Genomic DNA, 24,038 nt, shown 5'->3' on the forward strand with positions numbered 1-24,038 from the left:
CGGTTCTGATTTCTTTTGTGCCAGTCCCTTCTTGAGAGCCTGTTAAATGACGGGCACTGTGCTATGTATGAGGCACAGATGGAGGAGAATGAGTGGGTGAATGAGGTACTTCATAATTTTTCATGAGTATATTTCAGTTTTCTTTCACAAAAGCTACTAAGCCTGTGTGTGTATGTGTATAAAACTGATTTTCTTGTATGCGACAAGATACTAGACATTGTCTTTTTCCTATGTTCCCCATTTCTGGTTAAATTATTGGGTTTCTTTGTTCTACCCCAGAAGGAGAGTTTCCTCTTTCTTAACTCTGGGAAATACAGGCTCTCTGGACAGTCATGGGAAATGACTAACAGAAATGCTGGGACACCCTCTTCATTTTTGCCAGTTTTTTTGTTGTGTTTGGGTGGAAATGTTTGCAAATACACCGACTCTTAACTGTTCTCATTAATGGTGGTGAACAGAATGTGGGTAGGCAAACTCTGTAGCTAAACATTTACAGTGTGCTTTTTGGCTTAGAAACATGGTCAGATAGAACCAGTTTGCCTCTCTCCTTCTTCCCCTCTCTTCCCCGCCCCCCCACTTCCTTCTCTCCTCCCTTCCCCTGTTTTTTTGTCCTCCCTTTCCTAAACTTTTGGTGACCCTTTTGTTGGTCACTTATTGCATGACAATTTGCTGAGCCCCAGCTCCTGTTAACTGCTATGTTGGCTATGGCTAGAACTATGGTTTCTGGGCTTAGAAACCTCATTGTCCAGCAAGAAACATGATAAATAAGCATGTGAATGTGTTTTATTAAAAATTTGTAAGACCAATTGTGGAGTCCATGAAGAGGGGTCGGATTGTGCCCTCTAGGGAGGAAGGAGAGGCTTCACAGCTGATATAAGTAACGTAGGGGCATGTGATGGCACAGTTGGTTAGATGGCCAACTTGATTTTTTTTTTTTTTTTTTTTTGGCTCATGTCACAATCCCAGGGTCCTGGGATCAAGCTCTGTACTGGGCTCTGCTCAGCAGGGAGTCTGCTTGATGATTCTTTCCCCTTCTGTTCCTCCTCAACCTGCTTATGGTCCCTCTCTCATGCACTCTCTTAAATATTTATTTTTTTTAAAAAAAGGGGGGGCAGCCAAGAGTGGGCATCAGGCCCTGTCATTACCTGATCAAGGCAGGCCATGTGTTAGGACACTATGGTTTGATTCCAAGTCTTCCAAAGAACTTGGTAAGGTTAGAAAACTTTAGTAATTCGGCTTTCTTATCACTAACCTGTGGATAAGCATCTTCAGTGCTGTGAAGACCAAATAAAACAATGTTTGAGAAAGCTCTTTGACAAAGCTTGGGTAATTATAAATGTTACCATCATTGTGCTGGTAGAGAAATAGTATGAGCTTCTGTTTCTTTGGAACCAGCTTCTCTCCTTCTATCTCTTTGGGGGAAATCCAGGCAAGACTAGGACCCTTGTTTGAAAGATACAACCAAGTGGCAGTCTTGAATTCCAGTCCTTTGAGAAGCCAGAATTTTTAAAAATGGTGGTAATGAAGGCATTATCTTATAGTCTAGCACAACTTAGTGCATTTCTAAGCACTTACACAACCATGATCTCATAGGACACTTCGGTAAAAAGTTTTTACCATCATTGCTTTATAGATAAGTCCACACTAAGAGACAAAAACTAAGAGACAAAAACCAAAAACCTCAGTATTAAGGCCAGAACTAGAATAATTGATTATTGGGATTCTAAAAGGAAAGAAACCCTAAAGAAGAGTATAGCTGTATATTTAAAGAAGGTAATGAGGCTGGGAGAGATTAAGTAACCTGTCCAGGGGTCACATAGTTAATGAGAAAGTGGAAGTTGGACCTCAAAGCCATGGCTCTTCTAATCTCTCCTAACTTTAGCAGCTGAATTATGTTGTGCTACATCTTTGCTTTGGATTCTTCAGTGGTCAGGCTTTTTAGTAATGACTTTTAAAGTCTATGATGTATATTCCCTTTTCTATCAATGCTTTTCTATCAGTTGATAATCTAAAACTAATACTTACCTGTGTTATGAGAATTTACTGGATGTGAAATAATCCTATTTTCTGCAGATAAATGAACTATATTGTTTTACCACCTATAGATCTTCTCTCTTCTCACTGATTTGCCTATTTTATAAAGTTGAACATTCCCCTCTGGAATTACCTGGACATACTGGGAGTTGTTACAGCCTTTGTGGATCTCCGGCCTATGCTCGGGCTCCATCTTGTGCTCTCAGGCTGTATGGTGGGCCAGGCATCTGCAGAGCTCCAAGTATTAACTGTGCTTGTGTTCCCAAACCAGTCCCAGCAAGTTGACCTCGGGTCACTGGTAAACATGCCAGGTGAAATTAAATCCAATTAGTTTCCTTCCATTCAGATTATGGAGTTGATGCTTAAAATTATACCAGTATTGTTTAATATGGTTTTTAGCACTATAGTCATGTTATGAGGTTCTTCTGCAGAAGTGAAAATGGCTAGGTTTTGCGCATCCTTAGATCCTAAGGAATAAACTGTTTCCTGCTCACTTCTGTGCTTCTGGGGCAACTAGTCACAGATAATAGACTGTGGTAATTAATCTTATTGTGTCAACTGGAGTAGGTCATGGATGCTGAATGATCTGATTAAATGATACTTCTGGATGTGTTTGCAAGAATGTTTTTAGAAGAGATTAACATTTGAATTGGTGGGCCAAGTAAAGCAGATGGCCCTCCCCAGTGTTGGTGCTGAGCCCTCACACTGGGACTTAGGCCATCTGTACTTCTTCTTAGATTTTGAACATAGACTAGCCATCTTCATTCTATTTTTTCAATACTACATCCTTTATCAGTCTTTAATAGTTGATGGTATAGTCCAGCAGATAGCATGGCTTGTAGGAAGAATGGATTTGATCCTATAAGTTGGCTCTAGGGTGGCTTCTTGTTTTGTTTTTTTCCCCAAGTCTGATCTCTTGTCAATGAAACCAACAAAAGGGAATCTTCCAATCAGTGAGGACCTGCTGCAAGCCTAGCGTTGATGATTTTGCAGGTTGGTGGTTATAAAGAAGAATATAACCCAGTCCTAGCACCCAAGGTTCCTACAGTCTAATTGGAGACAAAAAGCAACAGGACGAAAATTTCCTGGTGGAGGTGGCACTAGAATAGAACTCCAGAAAAGGCAGAGTGAGACCTGGATGAAGAAGAACTAATTTTGTTTGAGAAAACCTAATGAGATCATCAGTAGTTAAAAACAAAATGAGGGAGAAGAGTTTCTGGATAACCTGTGTGCATCTTAACTATTTGGCATGACCCTTGGTGGTTTTTTTTTCCATTGGCTAACCAAATGTTATTTTAACCATAATTTATATGAAGAAAACTTACAGAAGAGGATAAATAAATTACTATTGAAAAAAATCTCATTGGTAACTAGAACCTTCAGCATAAACAGTGAGAACTTTTACTCACTAAATTAGCAAAAATTTGAGCATCAATAAAATGTACTGCAGATAAAGGTGCGGATACATGAACAACCTACACAAACCTGGTGGGAAATCTGTGTAACAATTGGAAAGCTATTTGACAATAAATATCAAAACCTTAAACCTTTTATTTTTTTAAGATTTTATTTATTTATTCACAAGAGACACAGAGGCAGAGACACAGGCAGAGGGAGAGGCAGGGTCCCTATGTGGGACTCAATCCCAGGACCCTGCGATCATGACCTGAGCCAAAGGCAGGCACTCAACTACTGAGCCACCTAGGTGCCCCAAACCTTAAACCTTTATATCCTTTAATATCTATTACGGAAATAGTTTTATAAAAGTAAACTAAAATGGACAAAGAGCTTCATTGCAATGTTATTTTTAAATAGAGTAAATTAGAGGGGAAAGTACAGTCCTAACTACCATGCATTAAGGATTTACTGTATATCAGGCACCTTGCCAGGAACTTTGAACATGCATGTTATTTTAAAAAATGAATACAATAGATTGGTCCCTCATTGGACTTTATTAGTGTTATAGGGAAAAAATGTTTAAGTTGAACTCATGAAGATCTTTCCCAAGCTGTCTCTGACCTATCTTCCTGACCTTCAAATTTTTCCCCCTACCTTAGAAATGAGGAAAATGAGGCTGAAAAAAGTTGAGTTACTCAAGATCAAAGAACAAATGTCAAAAAGCAAGGTCATGATGCCAATTCAATGAACTTTTCTTTCCATATGTCCTTCTTGAATAATTATATCCCATCTTAGAAACCTTTACTGAGCATCTAGTATATATGCCAGACACTGGTCTAGGCAGGCACTAGAGACATAAAACCTAAGACAGAACCTTTGTTCTCCAGGAGTTCACCACCCATGGGAAGATAGATTCTCTTTTAAAAACTTAAAAGTGAAATTCTTATCCACCTGAAATTGTGTCCTTTTTGGATTGAAATCCTCTATCAATTGAGGACAAACCCTTGGGGTATTTTGATAGATGTAAAAATGTTGTGGTGGAGAATTATTAGCTCATCCTTACTGACTTGGAGGTGCCCTGGAATCCTAGCTAACCCTTAAAACTCAGCTAAACACCGTTTGTACCCCTTTAAGTCCCTACATGGGTTAATTTATTTCATCCTCACAACAGTCTCATGAAGGAAATCCTATTCCTTCCCACTTTGCAGAAGATGAGACAGAAGCAATGAAAGACCAGTGTGGCTTGCCCAGCCAGTAAACCAAAACTTGAGCTCAGGTGGTCTTACTCTGCCTACCTTTCACCATACCCAGGATGCTACATTTGAGTTTAGAATTGAAGGATGGAGAGGAGGAACTCATTCTGGGTGGAGTATCTGAAGTGGTCAAACCTTGGATGTTCAAGTGTGCTTAATTGTCTTCTGTGAGAGGTGGGGTGGGTGTGATCTTTGCTCAGGTGAGGGGTGGGTAGGAAGGGACGCTCAGCCCTGAGGTCTGAGCTCTAGTGGGTCCCACTGAGGAGTACAGCTCTTACCCGCTAGGCAAGTGGAAGCCATCGAAAGCTTAAGCATGGAAGAAATATGATCGAGGTTGCCTTTTAGAACGATCATGCATTAATCCGTTGACAAAGTGACCGAGATGGTTTTGGTTGGCTTCTAAACCCCTGACCCTCTGACCGCGGTTCAGCCGTACTCGTCTTCCAGTAAAAAGGAATTGCCCTCAGAAGGAAACCATTGCTCACTGCTACAGGGGGGGTTAATAAAATCTCTTGAGGCCAAGAGAGCCAAATCACAATTTAAAAAACGTTCCTTCCTAGCTGGCAGCTGCCATGAGTGACTTGTGAGTGTAGGCGGCTGGCAGCCCTGCTTTCACTGGCAGTATATCGCTTTGCCTTCCCCTCATAAACCTTTCTGTTTATTTTGTGGGAGGGTAAAGTGCCTGACAGACCTTATGCAGAAGGCAAATAAAGAAGCAGGAGGCCTTAAATCTTCAAGTTCCAGGGACCTCCAAAACAACACAAACTCTGAGATTTGAAAATTGGGGACCTTTCCTAGGCATGGACCTGTGGCTACCTCCGTCTTCAGTTTCCCTTTACCACTTGCATGACACCCTTGCCCTCTCTTATGTCTCAGTTCTGGGTGGATCAACATTCTCATATTACCAAAACCTCACACTGCATTTCCCTAGTGCAAGCCTGCCCTTTCCAGAACTGCCCACCTTTCAAAATTACTTCCTTACATTTCTAGTTACAGCTATTAAACCCCTCCTGGGGCCGAGCTCAAATACGTTAGGAAGAGCAATTTAATTAAATTGCATCACACTAAGGTATAAATAACTTAGAGCCCCCAACCCCATCCCTCCACTCATCGCAGGTATGTTAAAAATGTAATGAGAGAAATGAGTCTCTTATTACTGACTGTAGCAATAAAGTAAAAACCATATCTTTCAAGTGGAGGGTGTATTTCAAGGTGCCTTAAAGCATGCTTGCTTTGCAGCCACCTACTTGTAGCTAAGGCTCTGCTCATTATGGACTGTGGTCCCTATTCTGTTGAAACATTTATGCTCACTTCCTACTTATCAGAACTGACTGTTGTCCTTTCCCCCCACTTCCCTGCTTGGGGGCTTCCTAGCCTGATTTCCTGCAAGCCTGAGCCTGTTTGTTCTTGCCCTGAGGATTACATGCAGTCTGAGGAAGCAGGAAGGGTAGACAGATGATTGGGAGAGAAAAGGAGGGGGGAGGTGTCAATGAGAATGAATTATGTACATCCAAAAGAAAAATGCAGTTTGTTTTAAATAATTAATCAGCAATGATGGGAAGAATTTGCAGCAGCAAACAATGGGACAAAATATCCAGCAAGTTCGTGGATTAGGGCAAAGTCTAGGCTAGGAGATGGGAATGCTTTTTAATTAGATCTTGTGCAATTTACTTAATGTCATGGCATCTTTGTGTCCCCACCCATAAAATGAAGGGGGTTGGACTAGATGGCTTACGTATCAATTAGATCTGAAAGGAACTAATCAAATATTGGACTTCATATGGAGACCTTGGGCATGTGTGTTCTAGATTTGACCTGCTAAAGATGCTGTTCTGTTGACTGCCAGGTTCTCTGCTGTAGGGTAGAAGAAAGGAAATCCCAGCAATGAGATATGGTAGGAAAAATACATCAAACTTAGAACCAAAATATTTGGGTTATAGTCCTAGCTTCACTTAGAATATTTGAACTTTGATCTACTAAGGGAACCAAATTGTATCTCGGGTTTTTTGTTTTTTTTGTTTTTTTTTTTTTTATCTGTAAACTAAGGTTGCTAATTCTTCTTTACTTTCTTTAGAGTATTGGAAACCACCCCATTACACATGGCTAACTCTAATTTGTCAAAAATGGGTCTAGTTCTCAAAATCATGCATAACCAGAACCTAGATTACCTGATGGCTGCTGAGGAAGGTGGGGACAGAGGACAGATGATGATAGTTTCCCAAACTTGATTTTTTATAGGACTAAGTATTTCAATTTACACTTACCTGATTTCTTCCTTTTTTGTTTTGTTTTGTTTTCTTTGGTAAGTCAAATGGCAATGGGAAATCATATGTTACATGCCCTGGAGTATTAACTGTGTCAACAGGAGGAGGAAGAGGTGGAAGTGAAGTTAATGGAATTTTTCTTAATTCTATCTATTCAAGGCACAGATAATCTTTGATCTTTGAGTTTTATATATCACTGAAAGGATTCTTTTGGACTTCATGGGTTTTAGTCTCTCTCCTGATAAGAACATATGATTGACAAGCCTATATTTCCCATCCTAGACCATGGGGCTGATGATAGGCAGGAATGGAAGGAGCCTTGATCTCAGTTATCATAGAGGGCAGAACCCCAAGAGAGGCCAAGTTTGCTTTGCACAGATGGGAATTGCTTACTTGGGCTTATGCTTCCTTCTTCTTAAACATTACAAAGAATTTGGACATCCTCTTGATCTTAGAAAAGTCAGATCAGGTCTCTCACTGCCCCCATTTGTACTGTTTGTTCTCCCTGTTACTCATTTTGGTAGAAAATCATTTGTCACTTCTGATTGTTCTTTTCATGTCAGTGTGCCGAATACATTGAAAGAAAATCTAAGTTCTTTTGGGTCAGGAGCTCTGTTTTTAGGTGTCTTTATCCTTTATTGAGTTCTTCAATCAGAACATAAACTTCTTCCAGGTTTAAATGTTGTTGGTCTTGGTACCTCCAGTACAGTTTAGTATTGGATACAGAAGAGGTACTTATGAGCTCTTACAATGGGACTTAATAAATATTTCTTTTATTTAACTGAAGCCCTTTATCTCTATGATCTTGGCTCACTCATGATTCAGTTAGAAGTAAATGGGGAATCTGTTTGAGAAAAATAAAGCCACTTGGGGATATACCAATCTTTGCCTCCCTAACATTAGCCTCCTGTTAAGATGAGGTTATATTCCTGGGGAAGGATAGGAATATCCCAGGAAGAATAGAAAAGGGAGCTACCTGTACTTGGTAGTGGGTGGAGATAGTACCTGGTGACCAAAAACTCAGTCACTACAAGACCCATTAAACCAGCAATTTCAGATTCGTGCAGTTGATGCTTAGAAGATCCTTAGAAATGATCCAATTCTATTTCCTTGTTTTACAGGTAAGAACATTGAGGCCAAGGAGTTTAGAGAATGACCAGTTTTGAAGAAATTTTTCTGGGAAGTATATTTCTACAAACACACAATTCCACAGCTTAATAAAAGTGGTTTTATGTGATCAAATGATTTAAATAATAGCAGAAATATGGCAATGCATCCCTGTGGCAGAGATTGTCTTCCAAATATTATTTTTTCTCTTCCATGTCAGAGGGTTGTTTCTGAGGGAGTACATGCTTAATTAAGGACATTTTTCTAGCTTTTGGCATTTCCATGAGACATAGGATTAGATCTGGGCTGTGGAACATGGGTAAAAGTGATGTGTACTGCCTCCAGAACTGGATCCCTGTAAGTTTTTCATCATGTCCTCCATGATTTCTTTCCTCCATTCTCTTTGCTTCAGTCTTATTTCATCCAGTCTTGTCATTAACTTCTCAATTGTTTTGACTTCCCGTTTGTAATGATCTAACCTCAGCTGAGATCTACCTGTCAGATCAAATGCCCTGTAAGACAATGTGGCCTTGTCTGTATTTGCATAGCTCAGAGAATTAATTTTTTCATCTATCAGATGGGCAAAAACTCAAGTTAGGTAATCTTTGTTGGTGATAGTGTGGAAAAACAGGCTCTCTTGTACATTAGTGTGAAGAGACACAATTTTATGGAAAGCAGGATATACTAAAAATTAGCCATTTAACATTTGACCTAACAAAGCCACATCTAGAAATTAGGCCTACCTGCACATTTTTTAAATGATACGTGGACAAAATTCTCCCTTTTAGTACCACCTTAAATATTAACATGTAGGAGGCATTCCAAGTATCTGTTACTAGAGGGATGTTAAATGAAACCTAAACTATACAAAAAGATAATATACAGTGAGCAAAATAACATGGAAGCCTGTTTTGGGACAGGAGATGTTGCCAGGGTATTGGCAAGTATAAAAAGCAAAAATCAGAACAGTTTGTATAGTATGCTATCATTTGTTTTTAAAAAGGAAACATAATATTTTAACATGCTTGCATTTGCATAAAGAGACCATGAGCGTGAGGGGAGTTGAGAAACGTGTAGACTGGAATAAAAGTTCTTAATTTCTACCTCATCGTATTGTTTTAAGTGAATAAGTTGCCTATCAAAATACTGTTAAAGAAATTATGGAGTTCATCCCTGTTGGCTTATACCTAGAAAGGCACAGGAGTGGGAATTACTGAATAATTAATAATAAATAGCTGTTGTTAGGGAAAGGTCAAGCTTGCTTTGGAGTGATTTACCTAGAATTATAGCTGTGCCTCTGTCAGCCCCAACTGGGTCAGTTTGTTGCATTCATAGGCCTGTGTTTTCAACTCTAAAAGTTCTTTTAATGGGATGAAACTCTCCTGCCTTTTTTAGATTGGTGCCTTTTAAGATGTAATGAGTTTTATTCCCATGAGTTTGTTGGTGTGAACTTCCTTACCTCTGTAGCCCTTCCATTAAGAGTCTCCTGTGTATCAAATGCTGTGTTGAGAGCTGGAGATAGATCATAAGAAAAATCTTTTCAGAGATCATAATTGGGTGGAAGGGAGGGAAAGATGAATAAAAATCTTGGAATGTTGCTGAATTGTGTTCTCACCCCCTTCTCCACCCCCTGCCCAAATTGGTATAAAGTTCTAAACCCTAGTACCTCAGAAGGTGACTTTATCTGAAGAAATGGTAAATGGATAGTTGAAGTTAAATGAGACCATTGATGTGGGTCTTAATCCAATATGATATGTGTTCTTACAAGAATAGATTAGGACACAGACAAGCAAGGAGGAAAGACCATGTGAAGACCAAGTCCTCTCGTCTCAGAATGAAATTCAGTCTGCTGAACTCTTGATCTTGGGATAGACTCCAGAACTGTGAGGAAATAGTTGTTTAAGCCACCTAGCCTGTGATACTTTGATAGGGTAGTTCTAGTGTGATAGCCTTGTGTGATAAACACAGGGTAGGAGCCCCATACTTAAGAGTTCAGACAAGGTAGAGTGACCTCTGATCTTAATCTATGAGGCAACTATATTACTATCCTTATTTCCCAGAGGAAGAAACAGGCACAGAAAAGTTGTATGCATTGCTCAGTTACAGAACTAAGAAGTAACATAACCTGTGTTCAAACCTAGACAAACTTCATCTAGTCATTGATTTTTGTGACTGTATTCTGCTTTTTTAAGATTTTATTTATTCATGAGAGACCCAGAGAGAGAGGCAGAGACATAGGCAGAGGGAGGAGCAGGCTTGGGGAGCCCAGTGTGGGACTCGATCCCAGGACCCTGAGATCCTAACCTGAGCCAAAGGTAGGTGTTCAACCACTGAGCCACCCAGGTGCCCCTGTATTCTGCTCCTGATAAAATTTACCAAGGGGAAATATTGTTAAAGGTAAAATACATAAAATGTTCATGGAGCCCCATGTATGTGTTTTAAACAAATCCAAAGGTTGAGTGGCAGCAAGTGGTTAGGGGAGATTCCATGGGGCTCCCAGGCCATAAAGATTTTGTATTTTGTCTGGAAACCAGTGGAGCCTCAGCTATCCAGTTTAAAGTAGGAATTTAAGGCATTTATGCCCCAACCATAAACGCTAAACTCAGTGAATTTTCACAAGCTGACACACTTGTTACTGGCACCTAGATCAAGAAACAAAACATTACCAGACCCCCCAGAAGTTTTTTTCTGTCCTCTACATTCACTATCTCCTCCAGTGATAACTACTCTCTGACTTCTAAGAGCATAGACTAGTTCTACCTCATTTTGATCTTGTACATAAGTGGAATCATGCAGAGTATACTTTTCTGTATCTGCCTCTTTTTGCTCTTATAAGTCTGATCCTGATGTATATGGTTGAAGTGAGTTCATTCTCTTTGCTGTATTGTAACAGAGTATATCTGCCTCTATTCTAGTGTTGGCGTATCCGTGGTTTCTAGTTTGAAATGAATACAAATGCTGCAACGGTAGGCCTTAAAAGTATTTTACAGTGGACATATGTACCTAGGAGTGGAATGGCTGTATCATAGGGTATGTGTATGTTGAGTTCCAGTGAATACTGCGAGACAACATCTATACTTAATGGTAAAATATCAAAAGCTTTTCTCTAACACTGGGAATCACTTCTGTTCCTCCAATAAATTTTTATTAGGGGTCTCAGGCAGTTTTAGAAAAACAGTAGACATAATGATGTATGTGTGAAATCCAAAAGAACCTTCAAACTATTAAACAAGTGAACTTAGCAAGTTTCTTTGTATATATTAATACAATTGGTTTTGATATATTTACTTTGTATTTCTATCAACTGGCAAAAAATAGATGGAAGACAAAATGATACCACTTTTCACAATTTGTATAAAGCATCAAATGCTGGATACTTGGAATTCATTTCTTTTCCCTGTACTGAAAATTACAAGACCTCGTTAAGAGAAATTGGTAAAGAATATACCATATTACTCCTGAGTCTAGTATTAAAAGATCAGTACTGTAAAGAGGAGGTTAGTTCTCAAACTCATTCATGGATTCAGCGTAGTCCCAAAACACAATCTTGTCAGGTTTTTTTTTTTTTTCATAAAATTGGACAAATGGGCTCTGGATACATTTATGGGAAAATAAGAAAAATGCAGAACTTGGCCTTATTTTAAATTGATACTAATTGAGACATAGTGACTAACAACCTAGAAAAATGCTCTTTCCTGGAATTAACTTGTCAGATGAATGTAATATTTATGCTCCAATGTCTTCATTGTTAAAATCTGGAGCACAATGGCCATGGGAGACAAGCCCAAGAGAGGTTTAAACTAATCAGAAGAGAAAAGCCCAGATGAAGCAAATAACTTCAAGGTAGAAGTCCAGGACAAAACTACAATAATAATGACTGTTACTTCAATCCCTATTTTCCTAAACTCCTACTGTATAGAAACCATATGAACAAGTGCATTTCTTTTTCTTCTTTGGGACATTCATGGTACAGCAACCTACCAAATAATTGACAGGATGGAATACTTGACAACAAACCTAGGTCAGTTGTGTGAATTGAAATTTATTTTAGAGGTGCTATGGGGAGGTGCCATATTGCAGGCAGGCACACCATTTCTTGCTAAATATAACACTATCTTGAGCATTAAAGCCTATGGCAATTTCCTCAGTTGAGCTTTATATGAAGTGGTCAGCTTGTGTTTTGGGCTGTATTATAAAAGATGTTCTTTTTCTCCCTAGGTTTTCACCCGTGCTAAGAAACCCAATCATGTGAACTTGAGGGAGATAAGACCAGACTGAGGAACAGCAAACTGATGGCTGTCAACTCAAGCACACTTTGAGGCATATGTTCCTAGAGAGGAATAGCTGGGTGGATGGTCCAAACTATTTCAACTGTTCTTACTCTTTCTTTCTGCAAACATATGTGGTTAAATTATAGACATTGAATGCCTCTGTGGTGAGATTTAACTGTATCTGATGACCTAGTCTTTAACTCTTTCTATTCCCAATGTGATTGCCAGCATCTCCATCTGTAACAATAGCAGACTACGATTTCTTTTGGTTCACTGTTGACATGGGGAGGTATCCTATTTTTGAATTATAATAAAATTCCCTGAAATTAAAGAAAGCAAGCTGCTGGCAAGAAAAGGAAATAACTAATTCTGTTTTTTTTTTCCCCATGAAAATAACAGGTTGTTTCCTTGTTAAACACTTTCAGTAACTTGTCAACAAAATTAGTGTTTTTATCCCCCTCATCTGAGAGATTTTTACACACTACAGTGAGAAACAAAGGCTCAGTCTCATTTGCAGAAGCTCATGCAGTTACTGGGATATCCTTATATGCATTTCCCTTTTTAGGGTTGAGATATTTGAAAGAAGCTATCACATATTCCATAAATCTTGTTTTCACCAGTTTCATTTCTACTAATTCTAACTTCTCCTAAAACAGTGAGGTTTCTAGACTCATCTTGGTGGCCTGGGCTGTCGAAGCAAGAGAAAAAGATTAATGAGGAAAAAGCTACCATGGTTGGAAAATAAAAATAAGAGAGAGACCTTACACCTTATGTAGGAGGAAGAGAGAAAAGACTGGATATAGCTACTCATCATAGTTTGAGGAACAGAGAAATTATAGATTTTTTTAACTACTGGATGAGGGCTTAAAGATTTTAAATGATAAACAGTATGCATATTAATAAAATCAAGTACGCTTTGTAAAGCCCAAAGTTTTTAAGATGTCCCAAGGGAGAGTTGTGCGACAATTCTTCACATGCTTTTTTTGGCACTTTGTCAATGTCTTATGTCAACAAATAGACTTGATTCAAAGGACTGGAAACTTAATATTCTCTCATTTGCTGTTGCCCAGTTTAAGGATGATCTATTTACGAGGAACGTCTTTATATTCTTCCCCTACTTAATTCCAAAAAATTATTTCAATTATTTGATTCAGAGGGACATGAATCACCAGATTGGTTACTTGTTTTTTTTTTTTTTTTTTGTTTTTTTTTTTATAGTGGAAAAGTGGAAAAAGATTTTCATTGAACTCAACCATTTGGCAAATAATGTCAGTGGGTATTTCATTATACCTTTCAAGTGAATTGACACATTTCAAAAATAGTATTTGGAATATGGCAAAACTGTCCTGTCTTCAAAATGCTTTCACTTTGAGCAGTGAGTGTATATATCATACTGACTTGTGAAGGAGGTCTTTCTAAGATAGTTATAATGAATAAGGTGCCTATAGGACAAAATAAAAATTCATGTGTTCAAAGGGACGTCCATTCAGAACATTTTCAATGTACTTTATATGGTAACAAAGGAAAAGAGTATAATGCAGTCAGGTTTTTAAGTCTGTTACTTTAAAGTTTATTGGGCATATTCCATTATTCATGGATTTAACATTTAATGAACACCTACTAGATATCAGACACCATATTACATTACAGCCAATGAAAATAATAGTAACTCCTCAATCCAAAGACCTAGTAGGGCAGGAATGTGATTCCTTAAGGTCAAAAACAAAAACCCTAACTTGTTAGGGCTGGCAGGTGGGGAAATAGGAGATGTGGTTGAGGAAAAAAATCAGGCCAGGAGCCAGATAGTTACAAAATCTTGCAGGCTATGCTAACGATATGGTCTTTGCCTAACAACATTAAAATGGCCTTATAAGGCTTTATGTAGGTGGTTATCTATCTTATGTGGATTTGGGAAAGCAGATAGGAGGGTCCTAAGGTTTTCCTTGGAATTACTTGGTGGTTGATTGAGTGGTCCAGGCGAGAGATAACGGGAGGTTATCGTGGACTGGAATGGTAGTTTTGAGAGAGAAATCTAGAAGAAAAATCAAGGTTTAGTGACCTTCTAAATCAAGGTTTAGAAAGAAAGTGTCAAGGATCACTTCTAGTTTTCTGCTTTAATTATCTAAAACTACAGAGAAGTCTTGTGTGTGTGTCTCTGTGGGGAGATAGGTGGTGAGCCTTACTTTATCCCTGGTTAAGTTTTGTAACTCAGTGAATCATTAGTATAAATAGGCTAGAACATGATACTAACAAAACCTGAGTCATGAGTTTGACTTGACCCCAAATTGTTCAGTTAACTTGATTCTCTTAATGGGCCACAAATTCTCTTCCTTGCTCCTGCTTTCTCAAGAAGCCTTTTGATCTCAGCCCTGGAAGGGAGCATGGAACTGTTTCACTATAGATGTCTTAACTCAAAGTGTGTGTCCCAGAAATACAGGTAAGTCTCTTAGCACAGTGGCTGACATACTGTGATTGCTAAATTCTTATGGGGTGGACATTGGATCATTTATAATGCCTTTATATATGAGCGATTTTTTTACTTTACAGGAGAAATTAGTAGTATGACCTGAATATCCCAAGAGAAGAGGGTATGACACAAGTGTGCTCTCTGGAATTTACCTCTCACCTGAGTCACTTTATTAATGTGGGAAACCTGTTAGTTAGACAGCTGAGGGAAAGGAGGAATAAACCTGGTATCATTAAATGCTCATGAAGGTTGGGAAAGGCCTGGATTGACTGTCCTCCGGGGGCCAAACCCACCAGGAAAAAAAGTAATCTGTTCTCTGACCCTGTGGTATACTTAGAAAATGATCATTTCCTAACTTGGCTATAAGCTCAGTAATGGGGAGAACCAGCTTCATCCTGCTCACCTCCAAATCTCCAGAGCCCAGTCAAGTGCTTGGCATATGGCTGATGAATAAATATTTCATAAGCGAATAAAGAAAAGTGGTCTTATCGACAGTGCCTGACATGAGGTGGAGTTGAGCTGTGATCAATACTTGGGGTCTGACCAGTGCAGAACAGCTACAAACTCCACTAGCAAACCATATTGGAGCGTTTGGAGTCATTTGAAAACTTAAAAAAAAAAAAAAGAAAAAAAAAAAAGAAAACTTTTTAAGTTGTGGGGCCCCTACCAACACCAAAGTATGAAGATGAGACTCTAGGCATAGAGGTGAAGGGCTAGAGGGATCTAGACTGGCCGTTGTGGTTTTAGGCACTCCCTGGTGCTTCAGGCAAGTGCCCAAATTTTAATGGAATTGCTGTTAAAGAGGGTGATGTGAAATCAAGAGAGTGTCCAGTCAGATCATCTGGAACAGTAGAGAACTCAGCTGCGGTTTGCTGGGACTTTGACAATGCCTGAAACAACAGACATGTGTTTGTCATGCTGGGGCTACAGATGATCTGTAGGGACATTGTGGCTCCGGACATGTTTGTGATCTAGTATGGTGGAGACCGACCTATTGGAGCATGATGTCTTAAAAGTGCTCTCTCGGGCAGCCCCGGTGGCTCAGCGGTTTAGCACCACCTTCAGTCCAGGGCATGATCCTGGAGACGGGGGATTGAGTCCCATGTCGGGCTCCCCGCATGGAGCCTGCTTCTTCCTCTGCCTGTGTCTCTGCCACCACCCCCCCCATGTCTCTCATGAATAAATAAAATCTTTAAAAAAAAAAAAAAAAAAGTTACATTCTTTAAAAAAAAAAAAAAGTGCTCTCTCCCCAAAACAGTCAACATCCAGCTGGCCACAAAAGAAAGCGGTCCATTCTACACAGGTTTTCGATAGAGAGATGTCTTTCCTAACATGGAAATGACCCTTCGATTGAAATAACTTTTTTTAGGAAAAAATTTACAAAGACCTACAAATAAGGTAAAAGTTATGTTTCGCTTCTATTTTCCTCTTAACTATAGGAAACAAACCGGAGGTGATGGAGTAACTGGGTGTTGGCATTAAGGGGGACTCTTGAAGTAATGAGCACTGGGTGTTGTATGCAACTGATGAATCACCGAACTCTGCCTCTGAAACTAATAATAATGTATTTATTAATTGAATTTAAATAATCAAAACGTTATATGAAATCTACCCTTTCAGAAGCCATAATTGTAAATATCTTAGTGAACACTTCTCCAGAAATCTTTTCATTTCCATAGTCACCTGTTTCACATGTATATTGTTTCTTTCCTTATTCTCTACTGATACTGGATTTATTTCTAGTTTTTATAAACACAGCAATGAACATAACCATAGTACTGCATCCACCATTTTGCCTTTCACAAAAGTAAAAAAACATGACTCAAAGATGCAACACATGTCAAATAACCTGATTGTGAGGAAAGCCATCATGATAGTAAACCTGGTTCGATGATATTTGAGGAGCGCATATTTGCATATTTATATAAGGAAAGGAAAAGCATTTTTGATGTAAGGTTACTAATTTGGAGATAACCTTCCAGGACAATATAATTCTAACTTTAGGTTTATCTTCTCTATTGGACAGAAATAAATTTTACCTCTAACAGTTGAAAGTCAATAACCTGTAACTTAGATCTAATCCATAATAAAGTCTACATCAAAACAGGCACATTATCATAGAGAATTGAATAATTTTGGGGAAGATCTGTTAGTACTTCAGTATAATATTGTAAGGAATTTTAGTAGTTTTTCTTACTATGAAGTTTTGGATAATTCTTCTTAAGACCTGTATTGCCAAACTTGATTTCATCATGAAAGGTATGGGTTTTGAAAGACCAGAAAGAGGAGGCCAGGTGAATGGGAATGACACCTTCCAGGGTGGCAGATTTCCTTAAGCAGCCTGTGGAGAACAGTGACTTTACCTTCGTGGTGAATTTGCTGATGTTTATTTCCAATTAAGTCATAAGTTCCAAGGTGGGGACTGTATTTCTTTATATTCTTCAAAGCACTTAGATGGGCCCATTGGAGTTACCTGATTGGAAGACAAAAGAATTCAAAAATAGCCAAGAATATGCATTTTAATGGAGGGGAATGTGAGGTTTCTTCTGTAAGCACATATATGTAATGTTTCAGGGGCATTAGGAACTTTGGAAAAGGAAAAAAAAAAAAAAAACACCCTGAGAGTAATGTAGTCTTAAGAATTGTGTCATAGGTAAGGAGTTAAATGCTGTATCATGAAATCCAAGGGCTAAGTCATCACTTTGCTACTGGCTTCATAATCAGTCCTTAACCTGGACTTTCCCCAGTTCCCATCCCAACCTGGAATATTTTTGCCCTTCTGTTTCTCCTTCAGTTTTTTTCTTATGTGTGGTTTCAAAAGGAGCTTTTCACAGGGCTGCTGGATGGAAATGCTGTTTTGAATTGCCCAGCTCCTTTTGACTGGAGCGAAGAGGATTTGTGTCTGATAGCTGCTTTTCACATTATTGCTTGAGCTGACTAATCCTGCTCACTTGTGATGACCAGTATCTCATTACACCTTTATCAATAGCATCCCTTCTGTATTAAGCAGGATTCTTTTTTCCTTCATGCTTATAATTTTTCCAATTAGGGGAATATTAAGGGAGTTTTTAGGTTTTAGGAACATCAGTGTTGCTTCCTCAGATGCTTTGCCTTTGGGTTAAGCCATTTATAAAATGAATCAGTGAGTACAGTAGAGGACTAAGTCCCAGATTCGTCACCTGCCTCTGTCTCCCGGTGAGGGCTTCAGTAGAGGGTTTATAGAAAGTTTCAATAGGTACCGCAGCATCTTAACTTTAGAACCAGTTATAGTGCCATTGGTTTTCTTTAAACATTAAACATTTTATTGGATAATTTCTCACAGGCCTAAGGGAAAAAGTGCAAGTTCTTTTAAATTAAAGTAAAATCAGCTGATGAAATTGCCTTGCCTCATAGAGCCTTTCTCCCTGAAACCACCTTGAGGAAGAGTAAATGTTTTAAAGTTTATTTTAGGGCTTTACTAAAAAAGGAAAACATGCTTTATGATTAGGCCTTTAAGGTCAGTAGAGGCTCTGGATGATCTGAAATCCTGTCTCCACCTCTACTCACAATAGAAAAGCCTATTTAGGAAGATAATTCTTTGGAATGTTCCATGAGCAAGGAAAACCCATATCCACCACTCCCTGCACCCAAACCCCCATTTTGGACTGGCCAAGGCAGGAAATGGCTTAGATATTTGAGAACTACAAAGAAAGTTAAATATCATGGATCAACTAATTTAGATGGTTGGGTTTTAAACTGTAATTTTAGAAAATGAACTCTCAGAATTCTGGTGGCCTACCGAGAAAAATAGGAATGAGAATTGTGTGACCTTGGAGGGAAAAATGGAGTTGCCTCTGTGGTTTGACAGTCCTGGAAAACTTCTGGCTCTCCCTTTCCAAGTGACTACCTGGAATTGCATTAGTTTCTGGCTTAAATCCCCTGCCCTCTCCTATCTCTCTTGTAAAATTGAACACCCTGTGCAGGGCATAGTGTGGAATGGTTTCACTCCAGAGTGGATAGGTTTGTCACTTCATTTATGCCAAGAAAAACCAACGTCTGCTCAACAAAAGAAAATCAGATGCCTTGAGGTAGAAGTGGAACATGAAATGATGTAACAGGGATGGAAGAGGAGTGTAAAATTCATTCCCTCATTTTACAGTCTGAGCCTGAAGAGGCTTTCCTTGTCTCAAAGCAGGTGAATCTGTGAAGGTCTAGTTTGGAATTATTCTATCCCCCCTGTTTTTAGATCCTCTGGTTTTCTCTCTCATTGTTCTGTTTGGATTTCTAATGGTACTGTTAAACTTGGTAAGGACTTAGATTGCTGAATTTTGCTCTCAAAGACCATGACAAAGTAGAGCCATAGGATATTGCATTATAAGTGAAAATAATAGCAATTTGGGTTGAATTTGTAATGTACTCCAGTTAGAATCCTGGGTGCCTCCTGTTGCATTGTGCAAGGTGGAAGAGGCTCTGTTAAATCTGTCTCACTAAGTTAATATTTCCAGGTGACTTGTACTAAGAGTCTCCATTTCTATCAGATCACAAGGCAAGGCCAACACCAGCTGAAAAATATGCGGCACTTGTGCTGTTACATCAGACTTCCTCCCCTCAGGCACTTGAGGGGTGATGTTTCCAGAGCAATTTTATTAAGAATAAACTTAGGATAAGGAAAACAATGGAAATAGCATTTTATTCCATGGCAAGTATTTCTATTTAATGTTTTCAGTATTAGTATAATAGCTATACTCATTAGAAAGACAACCAGAAAATTTGTTTAGTGAAACACAGAAAAGTCAAACCACCTAGGAAGCTTGTTACTCGTAAAGATTTTACATACATGGTTTTAACATAAGTGTTGCAGTAATAAAAAAAAATATGAGGAATGGGATCTTTTATCTCAAAATTTATGTATACATGTTAGGATATTAGCGCTGTTTTGCTTATTTACCTTGAGGAGTGCCTGGCTGCCTCAAAGAGAGGAGCCTGCAGCTCTTGGTCTCAGGGTCATGAGTTCGAGCCCCATATCGGATATAGAGATTACTTAAATAAAAACTTAAAACCTAATCTTTACCTTGCTTCTGGAAAACATTTCTAAGTGTTCTGTGGTTTAAGGATGTAGTAACATTAAAAAAAAAAAAAAGATTTGAGAGAGAGAGAGTGAGCAGCAGAAGGGGGTTGGAGAAGGGAGGGAAAAGCAGACACCCCCTTGAGTAGAGAGCCTGACACTGGGCTTGATTCCCAGGACCCCAAGATCATGACCTGAGCTGAAGCCGGTCACTTAACCAACTGAGCCACCCAGGTGCCCCAAGAAAGCAGTAACATTTGATTTATTATTTGATTTATTCTTTGATTTAGAGAATAGTCATTTCTGTGAAGGAAGAAGCAGAAATAAGGGATAGAGGAGAAAAACAATCTAGTTTTTTTCCCCCACTGATATTAGTTTTCCAAAGACATCCACTCTATGTTGTGTTAAAAACAAACAAAAAAACAAAAACAGGGCACGTTAATCTTAAGACTTGCACAAAAATCAATTCCAGTCTGACAGTGCCAAACCAGAAGTGGTTAGGAGGGCTCCCCCAACAGGAACTCAGGGAGAGGCCTTTACAGTAAGAAAATTGATCGGCTATAACTTGAAGCCTAGTTGTCTGTTATCAGTCATCTTTAGAATTTTGACTTTGTAACCTTGAGACTTTTACTTACTTACATACATTTCGATTTGCTTACTAAGGCTGTCAGGGCATTAGAGCCACATGAATCCAATGGCCTCCTTGCTTATTAATTTCACACAGCCATGTTACTATATTCTGATGCCAGGAACCTGCCTATACTTGGCACAGCACCTTGCTTTCTAGACCTGGAGTGGTCCCTCATCCCTGACCTCCATGCAGCCTGGACCATGGTCCTCTGAGCTTTGAGGGGTATATGGAGATTGCCTAAATTGATTGGTTCTCTACTTGCTTCTGCAACCGTTACCTTTGTACTCTAGCCTCCTTTCTCAAAATAAGGAGTCCTTCTAAAGCCAGAAGATAAAATGTCTTTTAAAGACATCTCTTATATTCTAGACTTATAGAAGCAGGGAAAGAACCATGCAGGAAAATGTGAATCCTAATCCAAGATGGCATGACCTAGCATTTCTTTTGCAACTGATAAAGAATAAACTTGCTGAGGTTTAAGTGCCATGAGGTATGCCAAGGTTTTTATACACATGATCTCTTTTTATATTCCTTAACTTACTTATGCATTATTCCTTGAGGAAATTAGGCTCAAAATGAGGATAGGGTGGGAACACCAATCTCTGATTCAAAAGCTGTGCCTCTTTACTTAAAAAACTGAATAGGTCCATTTTCTCCCCCATCATCAGCTAGTAAAACTCATCCCCTGAAACTTCATAGATGCCTTAGTCCCATAAAAATGACATTACCAAATCATTCTGTGTGGCATCTTGACAACAGAAGTAGTATGGACTGGCAGTGAGAAAAGTTGTGTGATAGGAAGTAGGACTAGCACTCTCTAGGGGGTAGAGGGTCAAAACTTTTGTGCAAAATAGGACAAGGAAAGCACAGATCTAGGAGAGCAGGATGAGTGGGGGCAAAGAAGACATGTTCCTGCCTTTTTCCAAGACTTTTTCTTGCATCTTTTTATGATAAAAATAATTTAGTTTTCTTGGAGTATAGGGAGAAGTGTACATGTTTCATTCACTTAAAAACCAGCCCCCCTCCAAAAAAACCCCGAATAGAAATCCATGAACAAAGCCTTGGTAGAATAAGAAAAGAGGCAGTTTTTTGTGAAGTTTCTGATTTACTTAAATTGTACAACTTTTAATTACTATCTCCTTCAGGCACAAAAACCCAATTCAGAAAGATAATCAGCCAAGGGTTGAAAATAGTTTGAAGACAATTCACCAGTGGATGGTATGATTATTTGTTGTATTTTCCTCTCTTTTTGGCAACTTACAAATCTTATAATTCAGTTGGAAATTGCTACTTTAGCAATAATGAATTTAAAGGGAAATCAGTAAATTGATTTAAAGGGTCTTCATTATTTTAATATTTTAATTAGACTGTGTATTTTTACCAGCCCTCTAGATGACTAATATGTAGAAAAACAGCCAGGCAATGTTAATTCAGAAAAGAAGAGATTAAGAGTTCTTGTGATATAAAGGAATGTAATTATTGTCGCATGATGACCTAAGAGTTTGTGATGAACCTTTATTGTAGACCTCATCTGAAGTCTTTTTTTTTTTTTAAACTCTAGGTCCTGTGTGACTGAAGGGGGGTGCAGCTTAGAAGCTACTTATGGAAGGATTAGAGGGGGAAATTTTAGTTGTTTAGCCTACAAAATGTAAGGCTGGTAAAAAGACCTGATAGTCACGATCCAACATTTGAAGGATTATCATGTTAGTAACTGTCATGTGTGGTTTTGAAAACTAAAGGTTGGAAGTTACCAAAGAATTTTTTCTAATTAGAGCTGTCCAACAATGGGACTGCTACTTGATGATGTAGGAAGTTCCTCTTCAGTGAAGTATTCAGACACATGCTGGAAGACCATCTGGCAGGGTTGTCTGGGTGTGCCTCCACTAGCAGTTGCAGTGTATAAATGGGAGAAGGCTGTGTTAAATGACTTGATAGTTCTTTCCAAGTTCAAGCTCTCAGATTTTATTTAAAGATTTTATTTATTTATTCATGAGAGAGGCAGAGAGAGAAAGGCAGAGACACAGGCAGAGGGAGAAGCAGGCTCCATGCAGGGAGCTTGATGTGGGTCTCGATCCCAGGACCCTGGGATCATGCTCTGAGCCAAAGGCAGGTACTCAAACCACTGAGCTACCCAGGTGTCCCAAGTTCTCAGATTTTATATTGGCAATAGGATTCTTTCAAGGAGGGGGATGGTGGAGGTTGATGCAATGGACTCTGTTTCATCACTAAAATTTCTCTAGTTTCTCAGGGCACTGGAGAAGAAGATAAAACCAAAGACTTCTAGAAGTAAATAGCATTGTTATAGGAAAATTAATTAGTAGAAAGAATATTTATGGCACCTGAAATTTTAGAGGTTTAATGCTAACACAAAGCAGGCTACAGTTTTGGTTGTTTTTTTTGTTTTTTGTTTTTTGTTTTTTTGTTTTGATCATTCTGACTGGATTTGGTAACTTTCTAAAATTGATCTATGGTCAAATCCATAGATAGTCTTGCCTGAAGTTTTCCTATCATATCACTAAGTCTTTCCAAGAAGCAGATGACCTTTAATCCCAACTTCTTTAATTGTGTTAGAATTCCAAAGATAAAACCCAATATTACTATTTCCTGTTAATTAAGCCCTAAGGTAGGCACTGCTGGTGAAGGGACTTTGCATATAGAATTACGAATCAGATGACTTTAAGGTACAGAGATTATTTTAGGTGTTCTGGGTGGGCCCAATGAAACTGCATGAGTCTCCCCGCTGAGGGCATGCTCATAGGAAATACTAGAGGCTTATTAGAAGGGGAAATCAGAGACTCAAAGTGTGTGAGAGCTTTAACCCAAGGTTGCTGACTTTGAAGATGAGAAAGAGGCCCGAAAGCCAAGGAATGTGAGCAGCTTCTAGAAGTCGGGAACAAGTCCTAGGTGACGGCAAGGAAACAGTACCTCAGTCCTACAATTGCATGGAATTCTGCCTATAGCCTGAATGAGCTTGGAAGATTAATTCATAGAGCCTCCACTGTGTACTCCTTGATCTCAGTCTTGAGAAATCCAGGGCAGCGATACTGCTGGATCTGTGAGATAGCAAATTGGGTGTTGAAAGTTGCCAAATTGCAGTTGGTTGTGCTACAGCAGCAATAGTAATCTAATACAGCAATAAAATAGTATATGGATGGTCCTTGTGAGTCATTAGCAGAAAAATAAAAAAAAAATGTTACCTTTTTCAAAAGGAGTTAATTGTATTTAACCCTTTAGGAGTGTTTGTTGTCAAAAGGAGGACCCATTAGTCAAAATGATACTTCAGTAGGACTTTGCTGGTACGTTTTGCCTACCCAGGTTACCATGGACTACCAAAGGCTATGGTCCTTCCTTGGTGTTCTTTATTCTTAAAACACAGCACGAGGGTTCCGCTTTCTCCATCCTCACCAACACTTATTTCTTGTATTTTGGATAATAGCCATTTCAACAGCTGTGAGGTGATAGCTCATTATGGTTCTGATTTGCATTTCCCTGATGATTAATCCTGTTGAGCAATTTTTTCATGAACTTGTTGGCCATCTGTATGTTTCTTTTGGAAAACTATCTCTTGAGAT

At 38.8% G+C, this 24,038-nt stretch overlaps 1 long non-coding RNA gene across 1 annotated transcript; it reads right to left on the bottom strand.

The window, feature by feature from the left end:
• Window positions 1-1,065: 1,065 nt before the first annotated feature.
• On the bottom strand, window positions 1,066-23,802 carry LOC140635190 (uncharacterized). The gene is made up of 5 exons (XR_012032557.1): window positions 23,664-23,802; window positions 17,158-17,267; window positions 9,516-9,568; window positions 2,168-2,329; window positions 1,066-1,274 (listed from the first exon to the last, which is right to left on the bottom strand). It is a non-coding gene; the product is annotated as an uncharacterized lncRNA (long non-coding RNA).
• Window positions 23,803-24,038: the final 236 nt, after the last annotated feature.

The sequence above is a fragment of the Canis lupus genome, chromosome 6 (assembly GCF_048164855.1).
Source record: "Canis lupus baileyi chromosome 6, mCanLup2.hap1, whole genome shotgun sequence".
NCBI classification, from domain to species: Eukaryota; Metazoa; Chordata; class Mammalia; order Carnivora; family Canidae; genus Canis; species Canis lupus.